The sequence below is a fragment of the Humulus lupulus genome, chromosome 3, assembly GCF_963169125.1.
Source record: "Humulus lupulus chromosome 3, drHumLupu1.1, whole genome shotgun sequence".
NCBI lineage: Eukaryota > Viridiplantae > Streptophyta > Magnoliopsida > Rosales > Cannabaceae > Humulus > Humulus lupulus.
The window spans coordinates 270,065,975-270,076,774 of NC_084795.1; the positions used below are offsets into that span (position 1 = coordinate 270,065,975).

At 33.0% G+C, this 10,800-nt stretch overlaps 1 non-coding gene across 1 annotated transcript; it reads right to left on the bottom strand.

The window, feature by feature from the left end:
- Positions 1-711: 711 nt before the first annotated feature.
- LOC133827840 (small nucleolar RNA R71) lies at positions 712-818 on the bottom strand. Its single transcript, XR_009890491.1, has one exon. It is a non-coding gene; the product is annotated as a small nucleolar RNA R71 (small nucleolar RNA).
- Between the last annotated feature and the right edge of the window lie 9,982 nt (positions 819-10,800).

The following is a 10,800-nucleotide window of genomic DNA, read 5'->3' on the forward strand; positions in this document are numbered from 1 at the left end:
TATATATATATATCCATATAATAGAAAGAGAAAGAAATCAAAATGGCACAAAGAATTCTTCCCTAGATTTTGTTTGTGCTATCAACCAAAAATCATACAAAAAATGCCCAAAAAATACAATGTTAAAAAATTAAAGAGGAACTCACGACAAACCTAATAAAAAATGAAAATAAACTTTTTCAGATCTAATAAATTGTATTCATACATTTTAAACTTAGAATAAAATCATAGAGCTTTATTCATTAAACAAAACACGAAAGAAAACTTACCTTGCCCTATACTCTTTATTAGAGAGAGATAATGAAACTTACCAAGAGAAGACCAAGACTTTTCCAAAAAATTAAAAACATATTTCTAAAACCCTCACCTCATCTATTACGATTATGACCAAAAAGTGAATGTAAGAGAGAGGTGGGAGAATTGTTGTCAGACGAAGATGGAGCAATGGGGTAGAGAATGATTTGGCGAAACAAAAGAAAAAGGAGAGAGAAATTTGGGATATTTTTTTCACCACTCCCATTTCAATTTTTCACTTACCCACTTACTAAATTTTTGGCCTCGCCCTTAATACATTTATCTACTTATTTTTTGGCTGAACACTTTAACTTATTATAATACTTTTGAAATACTCTTATAATCATGTATTATGGAATATGTCATTTGGTGTAGTGTAAATTCTTGCTGAAATTTTTTCCTATGTCTAAAACTGATAGTCTAAGGAGAGAAATCTCTGAGTTTTTTCAAAAAGATAATGAAGAGTTTTATGAATGTTGGGAAATATTTAAAGATTTATTATTAAAATGTCCTCATCATGGTTTTGAAAAATGGAGACTTGTAAAATATTTTTATGATGGTTTGACTCCTTCTAATCGTTAAATGATTCAATCTATGCATACCAAATTTTTTTTAAAATTTCAAGGACAAGAGACTTGGGACGCCCTTGAAGATTTATCTGTCAATTCACAACAATGGAATTATTTTGATCCTAGGTATAGGTCAACTAATTCACCAAAAAGAGGAGGAAGGTATGAAGTAAAAGATGAATTAGACTTAAGAACATCCTTAGACAAATTAGCGAGAAAAGTATAAGCTTTAGCCATAAGCCAAACTATAAATTCTCCAATACAACCAAGAACAGATGTTTGTTCTATATGTTCTAGTCCTTGCCCTAATGTCCAATCATGTCCTTCCTACCAAGAAGTATTTTCTGAGGAGGCCAATGCTCTTCATGCTTATGGGAAACCAAATGATAGCCCATTTTCATCCACCTACAATCCAAATTGGAGAAACCATCCGAACTTTTCATGGAGACAAAACCAACCTCAAATGAATCAAGGGCACCAATACAACATGCAAAACCAAACTCATGCCCCACAAAATCAACCATATCCTCAACAAAGGTAACCTTCCTTAAAAGATACTTTACAAAAATTTATGCAATCCACTGAACAAATCCTACAAAATCAATCTCATTCAATTGCCAATCTCGAGACACAAGTAGGACAACTCGCTACTGCTTTAGCTGATAGAGAAAAAGGTACAGTCCTTAGTCAACATATCCCTAATCCAAAAGGTCAATATGAGATAGGAAAGTCTAGTCATTATGGAGAAGTCAAATCAATTTCAACTCTTAGGTCCGGAAAGAACAGTGTCAAACCCGATTACATACCCGAGGTTGAAAAAGAAAAAGAAAAAGAAAAGAGTCAGCCTTCTAGTTCTAATGACTCTTCAAACAAGGAAACCTCAATCCATAATTTCATTCCAAAAGCCCCATTCCCACAAAGATTACTTCCAATTCAAAAAGGCGGCCAATATAATGACATCTTAGAAATTTTCAAACAAGTTAGTATCAATATTCCTTTCTTAGATGCCATTAAACAAATTCCTTCCTACTCTAAATTTGTAAAGGATCTTTGTATTATTAAAAGAAACACTAATGTTCCTAAAAAGGCATTTTTAACTGAACAAGCTAGTTCCATTATTCAATATAAGAGTCTTGTTAAATATAAAGATCATGGGGGTCCCACAATTTCATGCATTATTGGTGATCATTTTATTAACAAGGCTTTACTTGATTTGGATGCCAGTGTGAATTTATTGCCTTATTCTGTTTATAAGCAACTTGGTCTTGGTGAACTAAAACCTACTTCTATAACTCTTCAATTAGCTGATCGTTCTGTAAAAATTCCTAGAGGCATTATAGAGGATGTTTCAATAAAAGTTGATAAATTTTATCTTCCTGTTGACTTCATTGTTCTTGATACTCAACTTGTGGAAAATGTGCATGCTCAAATTTCTATCATTTTAGGTAGACCATTCTTAGCTACATCTAATGCAATCATTAATTATCGTAATGGTATTTTGAAATTATCTTTTGGAAATATGGCTGTTGAATTGAATGTTTTTAATGTTGTTAAATCTGTTTAGTGTGAGGAACTGCATGAAGTTAACATGATATATAGTATTTGTGAAGATGATGGAAATGACTTACTTGACTTTTATGAAAAATGCTTTGGTATGAACTTGCATGTTGATGACTATAATGATGATGTGAATTCTTTGCTAGAGTCTATACCCTTAAATGAAACCAAAGTTGGAACCTTTTTCACCCTTAGATCATGTTCAATCAATTTCCGAGTGTCCAAAGTTAGACCTTAAACCTTTGCCAAAATATTTAAAATATGTTTTTCTAGGAGAGTCTGAAACCTTACCTGTTATCATAGAATCCGCCTTAGATAAAGAACAAGAAGATAAATTGTTAGATGTCCTTAGAAAACATAAAGAAGCCATAGGTTGGACCATTGGAGACATTAAAGGAATTAGCCCATCCATATGTATGCACAGAATCCATCTAGAAGAGAATGCTAAAGCCTCTTGGGAATGTCAAAGAAGGCTAAATCCAAATATGAAAGAAGTAGTTAGAGAAGAGGTCATAAAATTATTAGACGTAGGTATCATTTTGTAGAGTCCAAAAACTTTACTTAGCTAATTGTTTAGTAGTATTATAGTATGTTTAGTGTTATCTTTGTTACTATGGATTTTTGGTTCAGACCGGGAATTATTTGGACACTCATAGTAGTACTTATAGATTTTCTAAGTTTAACCTATAGTTTAAGAATATTAAGCGTAACCTAAGGTTTGATTAATGTGACTGATATTAAGGATTATATTTACTATATTATAAGGTTTAGACATCAACCAATAGGATTTTAAGCACATGTTATGAATGGTGATTAAGGATTAAAGATTTTTGAGGATTAAATATAATAAGGAGTAAAGTTTGAATGTTATAGGGTCAGTCAGCAGCTTTGAGTACGTTGAGGGCTTAGTCAAGGCTGTTTACTCCTTTTAAACTTAGCTAAAAATGTGTAACTTCGTGTTTAAATATTCAGCGTGTGCCGATATATCGCAGCTATAGGGGGCGATATATCGCAGCACGTAGATACGGAAAACACGAGACGATGCACGGGAGCCTCGGGCATACTGGCCCAGGCGATATATCGCCTACAGGGGGCGATATATCGCCTCCTTCAGCATATGTTCAATTGTTTTTTAATTCTTTTCCTTTCAGCCATTCAAACTCCTCCATAAGTCCAGCATCTTTTGAACGAGTCTTCAGCCTCTGCTGAACGATTATTCAAATGATTTTCACCTAAAAAGCCATTATTTTTATTCAAGTAAAATCAAGATCTTTTCATCTCCAAACTCTATAAATAGGACCTAGTACCCAGCCATTATTCACCATTTGCTCTAAGTTCAGAGGCTGCTAGTGTTAAGTGAGTGTGAGAGTGTAAACACTTGGTTTGGGGAAAAACTATAAGCTTCAACATCATAAGCTTATCAAACACTTTGGGAAGTGAGTGCTATAGTATTTCGGTGGATGATAGATTGATCTTGCAATCTTTGAGGTAAACCCAAAACTCTAGTTCCTTTCTGTATTTTATGTTATTTCCTTTCTCAAAACCTTCTACTCAGTCCCCTAACCTTATTCTTATTTTGGTTAGGGAATCCAAGCTTTTAAGCATATAAGTCGGTAAGTATGTTTTCTATGGTTTAGTCTTTCCATCTCTTTCATTTCATCTCCTTTCTTTAGACTTACTCTTTCTTATGGTTTTAGGAGTGTTCCAACAGTCCCAACTCAGTCCATAATCTCGGTAACTTTGGTAAGGAAAATAGGCTAGACTCAATATGTTATGTGCTTATGTTATCTATATGTTTTATGTTATTAAAAGTGTTATGATATGTATATGTGTATGTTTGTAGGCTTGGGCATATGACCCATATGACTAACAAGACCCCAAATGGCTTATGGGCATATGACCTACTTAGCTAGTAGGACCCCACTAATCCCATGGGCATATGCTTGTTTAGTCTATGGGACCCCAAGTAATAATGGCCATTATAATAAGTGTATTATGTGTTATGATATGTCTTTACGTTTATTATGAAATTTATGTGTATGACTATGTGTTAGATTTTCCTTGCTGGGCATTAGGCTCATTCCTTTCTGTTTATGTGCAGGAAATAAGCTTTAGAGGTGGAAAGATTCGTGACGCTTAGAGGATGTGTATGGATGGTGAATGGAGTCAAGGGGCCGAGCGTTATTCGATTCGAGGATGTAGTCTTGTTTATGTTTTTATGGTTTTTAAATGTATTTTTCCGCATTTTCTATGTAACCCTTTTTACTTTAAGTTATTTTTTGTTTTAAAGACAATGGGTACCCATATTCTACTTATTTTATGAAAGTAACCTTTGTTTCTACAAGTTTACAATAAATTATGGTATTTCCGCAAAAATGTAAGTTTTATGTATAGATTCGTTAATGGTCCAAATAGTCTAGATTAGTGGGTCGTGACACATTTACCCTATTTTTGATAGTCAATGGGTTAGTCCAGTTCAAGTTGTGCCTAAGAAATCTGGGATCACAGTTGTTGAAAACAAGAAAAATGAATCAATCCCTACTAGACTACAAACGGGGTGGAAATTGTGCATAGACTATAGAAAGCGGAATAATGTTACTAGAAAAGATCATGTTCCATTACCCTTTATTGATCAAATGCTTGAATGTTTAGCTGGCCATGCATATTATGGTTTTCTTGATGGGTATTTGGGATATAACCAAATCCCCATTACCCCAGAAGATCAAGAAAATATTACATTTACATGCCCTATCGGAACTTTTGCATATCGTCGAATGCCTTTTGGATTATGCAATGCACCTGCGACTTTTCAAAGGTGTATGATTTCAATTTTTTCTGACATGGTTGAAATATTTCTTGAAGTGCTTATGGATGATTTTACTGTGTTTGGTTCTTCCTTTCATGAATGTTTCCACCATCTGTCACTTGTTTTAATTCGTTGCAAAGAGAAAAACCTTGTGCTCAATTGGGAAAAATGTCATTTTATGGTTAAAAAAGGAATTCTTTTAGGTCATGTAATCTCATATGAGGGAATGGAAATTGATAAAGCAAAAGTTGATCTTATTTCAAAACTTCCCCCACCTAAAACTGTGAAAGAAATTAGATCATTCCTAGGCCATGTCGGTTTTTATAGAAGATTTATAAAAGACTTTAGCAAAATCTCTTGGCCTTTATGAAATTTACTTGGAAAAGAAAATGCTTTTGTCTTTAATAATAATTGCCATATTTCCTTTGAGAAATTGAAAATTTTGTTGACTATGGCACCCATTATTCGACCCCCTGATTGGAAAATACCTTTTGAAATAATGTGTGATGCTTCCGATTATGCTATAGGTGTTACCTTAGGACAAAGACTTGAAAAAACACCTCATGTAATTTACTATGCTAGCAAAACTTTAAATAATGCTCAATTAAATTATTCCACAACTGCGAAAGAATTGCCTGCTGTTGTTTTTGCATTGGAGAAATTTAGATCTTATTTGTTAGGGTCTAAAATTATTGTCTATTCTGATCATGCTGCATTAAAATATCTCTTGTCGAAAAAAGATGCTAAGTCTCGTTTGATTCGTTGGATCCTACTTTTACAAGAATTTGACTTAGAAATACGTGATAAAAAGGGATCTGAAAATGTTGTTGCTAATCATTTATCTAGACTAGTTGTTAAACTATACATGACTTCACTCCTATCATTGAAACTTTTCCTGATAAACAATTGATGCATGTTTCTTCATTTCCTTGGTATGATGATATTGTTAATTATTTGGTCACTAAAGAAATATCATCTCATTGGTCTAAGCATGATAAATCTAAATTTTATTCTGAGGTGAAAAACTTTATTTGGGATGATCCTTACTTATTTAAATACTGCCCTTATCAAATAATTAGAAGATGCATTCCAAATTGTGACCAATCTAAAATTATATCTTTTTGTCACGATCATGCATGTGGAGGACATTTTAGTGGTAAGAAAACAGATGCTAAAGTTTTACAATGTGGTTTTTATTGGCCTACTATCTTTCATGATACATATGTTTATTGTAAAGCTTGTGAACATTGCCAAAAGTTAGGAAGTTTAACTACAAGAAACATGATGCCTTTAAATCATATTCTTATTATTGACATATTTGATGTTTGGGGCATTGATTTTGTGGGACAATTTCCTAACTCTTTTTTAATCTTTATATTCATGTTGGAGTTGATTATGTGTCTAAATGGGTTGAAGCTATTGCATGCCACACTAATGACCACAAAGTTGTGCTTCAATTTTTGAAAGAAAATACATTTTCCCGTTTTGGTTCACCACGTGCTATCATTAGTGATAACGGTACACACTTTTGTAATAAGCCATTTGAACATTTGATGAAACAATATGACATTATGCATAAAGTCTCAACACCATATCACCCACAAACTAGTGGTCAAGTCGAAGTGTCTAATGGGGAAGTTAAGCACATTTTAGAAAAAACTATGAATCAAACTAGGAAAGATTGGTCCTTAAGACTCATTGATGCATTATGGGCGTATCGTACCGTGTACAAAACGCCCATTGGCATGTCACCCTACAGAATTGTGTATGGGAAGGCGTGTCACTTACCTGTTGAGTTAGAACATAGAGCCTTTTGGGCAATTAAGTAGTTAAACTTTTCTTTAGACAAGGCAGGTGAGAAAAGAAAACTTCAATTGAATGAGCTAGACGAAATTAGGAATGATGCATATGATTAGTCAAAAAGTCCTTTTATACAACTCCCGTTTGCATTTATTCCTGGGAATATTACGCTCTAGGTGGACTGGTCCTTATATTGTTCGAGTTGTTTTTTCACATGGAGCTATCGAAATTGAAAATCCTAACAATGGTGATATTTTTAAAGTTAATGGACAAAAATTAAAGCCATTTTTAGAATTAAAAACCGATGAAGTTGATCAATTCCTCCTTGAGGATCCTATTTACCAAGCTATTTGATTGCTTGAAATTACTCTTGGTAGCTTGTGTTTATCTGTTTTGTTATTTTTGTGTGTTTGTTTTCATGTTTATTTTTGTGTCTTGTACTTTTTGTTAAGTGTTTCTTGCTCTCTTGGCGTTGCACAACGATGAGGTACGACCATTCTAAACTCTAACATCTTGTCAATTTTAATTTATATTTATATATTGACACATTGAGGACAATGCTTAAATTAAGTTTGGGGGTAGTGAGTTTAATATGAAGGTAGAATTGTATCAAGTTTGTTTTGAAAAATATATATATATATAAATAATGTTTTATTTTGTTTTGTAGTGTTTCATTTCAATATATATTTATATCTATATATATATATATTGCTGTCTTGTTATCTTGTTAAAAAAATCAAAAAAATTCATTTTCATAAAAAGTAAAAAGAACAACTAAATATAAAAAAAAAATTGGTGATATTTTTCATTTTAAATGATAAAAATCTTGATTGAGTTTGAGTTTAATTCTCTTAAAAATATGAATAATTTTAAGTTTTGACTTTAATTATTGGGTCAATTTTGCTTGTAATAAAAATTACATTTTTCATAACAAGAACACTCTTATTTCCTATAAGTTTAAGTGAAAAAATAATTTTAATGAAAACCTTTTTTTAAAAGCAAAATTGACAATTTAATTAATTACATAAGCTTAACTTTTATCATAATAATTTTTTAGAATTATTTTCATTGTGCAATTTTTGAGAAAATTATTTTTATATCACAGATAAAAAAATGTGTATTTTAATTTTCCTTTGCTTTAGGATTAGCAAAAGTTTAAGTTTGGGGGTGTGATAACTATACAAATTAGAGCTATTTTACCACATTTTTTATGCTAATCGTTGCTTAGTCTTTAAGTTTTTAAGTAACTTATTAAGTTTTTAAGTAATTTTTAATTTATTAATCTTATTGTAATTTTTTAGATTTTTTTAGATATATTTTATTATAATATGTTGTAGTTTAATTATTTATAATTAATATTGTTAAGTTAGAATTAAAAAGATGCAATTTTGAGCTTAAATGTTTAAGTAAATTAAGTTTTAATTAATATTTTCATGGAACTTATGTTGTATATTTTATTATTGAAAATATTTAGTTTTAATTTAATTTATGTTTGTTTTATAGGGAATTTGTTGTATTTTATTTGCTCTTGAAAAGAAAGAAAAATGATGAAAAAAAGTGGCATTGTTGTGAAAAAAAACAAAAGAAAATGGCCTGCCTCCCCAGCCCTTGCTCCAGGCCCACCCGATGCCCCAGCTGCCACTACAGTTCCACGCCTGCTTCATTTCTCCCAGGCCCACCGAAGTCCCCTGTAGAGTCCGAGAACTTTACTTAGCTAATTGTTAGTAGTATTATAGTATGTTTAGTGTTATCTTTGTTACCTTGGATTTTTGGTTCAGACCGGGAATTATTTGGACACTCATAGTAGTACTTATAGATTTTCTAAGTTTAACCTATAGTTTAAGAATATTAAGTATAACCTAAGGTTTGATTAATGTGACTGATATTAAGGATTATATTTATTATATTATAAGGTTTAGACATCAACCAATAGGATTTTAAGCACATGTTATGAATGGTAATTAAGGATTAAGTATTTTGGAGGATTAAATTAAATAAGGGTAAAGTTTGAATGTTATAGGGTCAGTCAGCAGCTTTGAATACGTTGAGGGCTTAGTCAAGGCTGTTTACTCCATTCAAACTTAGCTAAAAATGTGTAATTTCGTGTTTAATTATTCAGCATGTGCCGATATATCGCAGCTATAGGGGGCGATATATCGCAGCACGTAAATACGGAAAACACGAAACGATGCACGGTCGCCTCGGGCATACTGGCCCAGGCGATATATCTCCTACAGGGGGCGATATATCGCCTCCTCCAGTATGTTTTCAAATGTTTTCGAATTCATTTCCTTTCAGCCATTCAAACTCCTCCAACAGTCCAGCATCTTTTGAACGAGTCTTCAGCCTCTGCTGAACGATTATTCAAATGATTTTCACCTAAAAAGCCATTATTTTTATTCAAGTAAAATCAAGATATTTTCATTCCCAAACTCTATAAATAGGACCTAGTACCCAGCCATTATTCACCATTTGCTCTAAGTTCAGAAGCTGCTAGTGTTAAGTGAGAGTGAGAGTGTAAACACTTGGTTTGGGGAAAAACTATAAGCTTAAACATCATAAGCTTATCAAACACTTTGGGAAGTGAGTTCTATAGTATTTCGGTGGAGGTATAGATTGGTCTTTCAAGTCTTTGAGGTAACCAAAACTCTAGTTCAGTTGATTTATGTTATGTTTCCTTTCTCTTAGTCTTCTACTCAATTTCCTAACCTCATTCTCATTTTGGTTAGGGAATCCAAGTTCTTAAGCACTTAAGTTGTGGTAAGCATATTTTCTTTTAATGGTTTAGGCTTCCTATTCTCTTTCATTTCATCTCCTTTCTTTAGACTCACTCTTTCTTATGGTTTTAGGAGTGTTCCAAAAAGTCCCAACTCAGTCCATTTTATCCCGGTAACTTTGGTAAGGAAAATAGGCTAGAATCAATATGTTATGTGCTTATGTTATCTATATGTTTTATGTTATTAAAAGTGTTATGATATGTATGTATGTTTGTAGGCTTGGGCATATGACCCATATGGCTAACAAGACCCCAAATGGGTTATGGGCATATGACCTACTTAGCTAGTAGGACCCCACTAATTCCATGGGCATATGCTTGTTTAGTCTATGGGACCCCAAGTAATAATGGCCATTATAATAAGTGTATGTTATATGTATTATGTTAAGTCTTTATGTTTTTATGAAATTATGTGTATGACTATGTGTTAGATTTTCCTTGCTGGGCATTAGGCTCATTCCTTTCTGTTTTATGTGCAGGAAAATAAGCTTTAGAGGCGGTAAGATTCGTGACGCTTGGAGGATGTGTATCGATGATGAATGGAGTCAAGGGGCCGAGCGTTATTCGATTCGAGGATGTAGTTTCGGTTTTCTGTCTTTTTACATGTATTTTCCGCACTAATTATGTAATGTCTTATTATTTTAAATTATGTTTTGTTTTAAAGACAATGGGATCCCATATCCTTTTTGGTATTTACTTTGTAAGTAACTCTTATTTTTGTTAAGTTACTTAATAAAATTATGGTATTTTCACAAATGTAAGTTCTTTTAAGGATTTTATGTATAGTTTCGTTAATGGTCCAAATAGTCTAGATTAGTGGGTCGTTACATCCCCCCCTCACGCATATGGGCCGCCAGCCACCTGCCAGACCGAAGCCCACAACCCCAGGCCCGAAGCTCAGCCCACACGCCAGCTGCCCTCTGCTGCACCCCTGGGCCCGAAGCTTCCACAGCCACTCAGCCCAATCCGCCCCAAACAGTCGCCTGCAGCCTTGTTGC